The following is a 5350-nucleotide window of genomic DNA, read 5'->3' as shown; positions in this document are numbered from 1 at the left end:
AAAATAAATACAACAGTTTTTCCATCGTATAAAACGAATAATTGCAACCAGTGTGAATGTTATGGTCATTTCTACGTTCCTGGCAACCTAGGCTTCACTCTGCGGCGTTGCTCCACCAGATCGAATAGTTAGGGCCTTAGAAGTCAACGCCCGAAGCATAAAATACAACAAAAATACAACAGTTTTTCCACCGTATAAAATGAATAATTGCAATCAGTGTGAAGGTAATGGTCATTTCTGCGTTCCGGGCAAGCTAGGATTCACTCTAGGGCGTTGCTGCAACAGATCGGATAGTTAGGGCCTTAGAAGTCAACGCCCGAAGCATATAATACAATAAAAATACAACAGTTTTTCCATCGTATAACAGGAGTAACTGCAACCAGTGTGAAGGTAATGGTCATTTCTACGTTCCGGCAACCTAGGCTTCACTCTAGGGCAATGCTCCACCAGATCGAACAGTTAGTGCCTTAGAAGTCAACGCCCGAAGCATAAAGTACAATAAAGATACAACAGATTTTCCATCATATAACAGGAGTAATAGCAACCAGTGTGAAAGTGATGGTCATTTCTACATTCCGGGCAACCTATGCTTCACTCTAAGGCGTTGTTCCACCACATCGAATTGTTAGGGCCTTGGAAGTCAACGCCAGAAGCATAAAATACAAAACAAATACAACAGTTTTTCCATCGTATAAAACAAATAATTGCAACGGGTGTGAAAGTTATGGTCATTTCTACGTTCCGGTCAACCTAGGCTTCACTCTATAGCGTTGCTCCACCAGATCGAATAGTTAGGGCCTTAGAAGTCAACGCCCGAAGCATATAATACAATAAATATACAACAGTTTTTCCATCGTATAACAGGAATAACTGCAACCAGTGTGAAGGTAATGGTCATTTCTACGTTACGGGCAACCTAGGCTTCACTCTAGGGCGTTGCTCCGCCAGATCGAATAGTTAGGGCATTAGAAGTCAACGCCCGAAGCATAAAATACAGAATAAATACAACTGTTTTTCCATCGTATAAAACGAATAATTGCATCCAGTGTGAATGTAATGGCCATATCTACGTTCCGGGCAAACTTGGCTTGGCTCTAGGGCGTTGCTCCACCAGATCGAATACTTAGGGCCTTAGAAGTCGACGCCCGAAGCATAAAATACAATAAAGATACAACAGTTTTTCCACCCTATAACAGGAGTCATAGCAACCAGTGTGAAAGTGATGGTCATTTCTACGTTCCGGGCAACCTATGCTTCACTCTAGGGCGTTGTTCCACCACAGCGAATTGTTAGGGCCATAGAAGTCAACGCCAGAAGCGTGAAATACAATACAAATGCAACAGTTTTTCGATCGAATAAAACGAATAATTGCAACCGATGTGAAAATTATGGTCATTTCTACGTTCCGGGCACCCTAGGCTTCACTCTAGGGCGTTGCTCCACCAGATCGAATAGTTAGGGCCTTAGAAGTCAACGCACGAAGCATAAAATACAATAAAGATACAACAGATTTTCCATCGTATAACTGGAACAATTGCAACCAGTGTGAAAGTGACAGTCATTTCTCCATTCCGGGCATCCTAGGCTTCAATCTAGCGCGTTGTTCAACCAGATCGAGTAGTAAGGGACTAAGAAGTCAGCGCCAGAAGCATAAAATACAAGACAAATACAACAGTTTTTCCATCGTATAAAACGAATAATTACAACCGGTGTGACAGATATGGTCATTTCTACGTTCCGGTCAATCTAGGCTGCACTCTAGGGCGTTGCTCCACCAGGTAGAATTGTTAGGGCCTTAGAAGTCAACGCCCGAAGCATAAAATACAATGAAAATGCAACGGTTTTTCCATCGTATAACACGAATATTTGCAACCCGTGTGAAAGTGATAGTCATTTCTACGTTCCGGGCAACCTAGGATTCACTCGAGGGCGTTGCTCCACCAGATAGAATCGTTAGGGCCTTAGATGTCAACGCCCGAAGCATAAAATACAGAATAAATACAACAGTTTTTCCATCGTATAAAACGAATAATTGCATCCAGTGTGAAAGTAACGGCCATATCTACGTTCCGGGCAACCTAGGCTTGGCTCTAGGGCGTTGCTCCACCAGATCGAATAGTTAGGGCCTTAGAAGTCAACGCCCAAAGCATAAAGTACAATAAAGATACAACAGTTTTTCCATCGTATATCAGGAGTAATTGCAACCAGTGTGAAAGTGATGGTCATTTCTACGTTCCGGGCAACCTAGGCTCCACTCTAGGGCGTTGCTCCACCACATCGAATAGTTAGTGCCATAGAAGTCAACGCTCGAAGCATAAAATAGAATAAAAATACAATAGTATATCCATCGTATAAAATGAATAATTGCATCCAGTATGAAAGTAATGGCCATATCTACGTTCCGGGCAACCTAGGCTTGGCTCTAGGGCGTTGCTCCTCCAGATCGAATAGTTAGGGCCTTAGAAGTCAACGCCCGAAGCATAAAATACAGAATAAGTACAACAGCTTTTCCATCGGATAAAACGAATAATTGCATCCAGTGTGAAAGTAATGGCCATATCTACGTTCAGGGCAACCTAGGCTTGGCTCTAGGGCGTTGCTCCACCAGACCGAATAGTTAGGGCCTTAGAAGTCAACGCCCGAAGCATAAAATACAATAAAGATACATCAGTTTTTCCATCGTATAAAACAAATAATAGCAACGGGTGTGAAAGTTATGGTCATTTCTACGTTCCGGTCAACATAGGCTTCACTCGAGGGCGTTGCTCCACCAGATAGAATCGTTAGGGCCTTAGATGTCAACGCCCGAAGCATAAAATACAATGAAAATGCAACGGTTTTTCCATCGTATAACACGAATAATTGCAACCCGTGTGAATGTGATAGGCATTTCTACGTTCCAGGCAACCTAGGCTTCACTGTAGGGTGTTGCCCTACCAAACCGAATAGCTAGGGCCTTAGAAGTCTACGCCCGGAGCATAAAATACAGAATAAGCACAACAGTTTTTCCATCGTATAAAACGAATAATTCCATCCAGTGTGAAAGTAATGGCCATATCTACGTTACGGGCAACCTAGGCTTGGCTCTACGGCGTTGCTCCACCAGATCGAATGGTTAGGGCCTCAGAAGACAACGCCCGAAGCATAAAATACAATAAAGATACTACAGTTTTTCCATTTTATAACAGGAGTAATTGCAACCAGTGTGAAAGGGATGGTCATTTCGACCTTCCGTGCAACCTAGGCTTCGCTCTAGGGCGTTGTTCCGCCAGGACGAATTGTTAAGGCCTTAGAAGTCAACGCCAGAAGCGTAAAATACGAAACAAATGCAACAGTTTTTCCATCGTATAAAACGAATAATTGCAACCGGTGTGAAAATTATGGTCATTTCTACGTTCCGGGCGACCTAGGCTTCACTCTAGAGCGTTGCACCACCAGATGGAATAGTTAGGGCCTTAGAAGTCAACGCCCGAAGCATAAAATACAATAAAAATACAATAGCTTTTCCATCGTATAAAATGAATAATTGCAATCAGTGTGAAGGTAATGGTCATTTCTATGTTCCGGGCAACCTAGGCTTCACTCTAGGGCGTTGCACCACCAGATCGAATGGTCAGGGCCTAAGAAGTCAACGCCCGAAGCATAAAATACAATAAAGATCCAACAGTTTTTCCATCGTATAAAACGAATAATTGCATCCAGTGTGAAAGTAACGGCCATATCTACGTTCCGGACAACCTAGGCTTCACTCTAGGCCATTGCTCAACCAGTTCGAATAGCTAGGGCTTTAGAAGTCAACGCCCGAAGCATAAAATACAAAATAAATACAACAGTTTTTCCATCGTATAAAACGAATAATTGCAACCAGTGTGAAGGTAATGGTCATTTCTACGTTCCGGCAACCTAGGCTTCACTCTAGGGCAATGCTCCACCAGATCGAACAGTTAGTGCCTTAGAAGTCAACGCCCGAAGCATAAAGTACAATAAAGATACAACAGATTTTCCATCGTATAACAGGAGTAATAGCAACCAGTGTGAAAGTGATGGTCATTTCTACATTCCGGGCAACCTATGCTTCACTCTAGGGCGTTGTTCCACCACATCGAATTGTTAGGGCCTTGGAAGTCAACGCCAGAAGCATAAAATACAAAACAAATACAACAGTTTTTCCATCGTATAAAACAAATAATTGCAACGGGTGTGAAAGTTATGGTCATTTCTACGTTCCGGTCAACCTTGGCTTCACTCTATAGCGTTGCTCCACCAGATCGAATAGTTAGGGCCTTAGAAGTCAACGCCCGAAGCATATAATACAATAAAAATACAACAGTTTTTCCATCGTATAACAGGAATAACTGCAACCAGTGTGAAGGTAATGGTCATTTCTACGTTACGGGCAACCTAGGCTTCACTCTAGGGCGCTGCTCCACCAGATCGAATAGTTAGGGCCTTAGAAGTCAACGCCCGAAGCATAAAATACAGAATAAATACAACTGTTTTTCCATCGTATAAAACGAATAATTGCACCCAGTGTGAATGTAATGGCCATATCTACGTTCCGGGCAAACTAGGCTTGGCTCTAGGGCGTTGCTCCACCAGATCGAATACTTAGGGCCTTAGAAGTCGACGCCCGAAGCATAAAATACAATAAAGATACAACAGTCTTTCCACCGTATAACAGGAGTAATAGCAACCAGTGTGAAAGTGATGGTCATTTCTACGTTCCGGGCAACCTATGCTTCACTCTAGGGCGTTGTTCCACAACATCGAATTGTTAGGGCCATAGAAGTCAACGCCAGAAGCGTAAAATACAATACAAATGCAACAGTTTTTCGATCGAATAAAACGAATAATTGCAACCGATGTGAAAATTATGGTCATTTCTACGTTCCGGGCACCCTAGGCTTCACTCTAGGGCGTTGCTCCACCAGATCGAATAGTTAGGGCCTTAGAAGTCAACGCACGAAGCATAAAATACAATAAAGATACAACAGATTTTCCATCGTATAACTGGAACAATTGCAACCAGTGTGAAAGTGACAGTCATTTCTGCATTCCGGGCATCCTAGGCATCAATCTAGCGCGTTGTTCAACCAGATCGAGTAGTAAGGGACTAAGAAGTCAGCGCCAGAAGCATAAAATACAAAACAAATACAACAGTTTTTCCATCGTATAAAACGAATAATTGCAACCGGTGTGACAGATATGGTCATTTCTACGTTCCGGTCAATCTAGGCTGAACTCTAGGGCGTTGCTCCACCAGGTAGAATTGTTAGGGCCTTAGAAGTCAACGCCCGAAGCATAAAATACAATGAAAATGCAACGGTTTTTCCATCGTATAACACGAATA

The sequence above is a fragment of the Calliopsis andreniformis genome, unplaced genomic scaffold, assembly GCF_051401765.1.
Source record: "Calliopsis andreniformis isolate RMS-2024a unplaced genomic scaffold, iyCalAndr_principal scaffold0001, whole genome shotgun sequence".
NCBI lineage: Eukaryota > Metazoa > Arthropoda > Insecta > Hymenoptera > Andrenidae > Calliopsis > Calliopsis andreniformis.
This window is presented reverse-complemented; position numbering follows the sequence as displayed.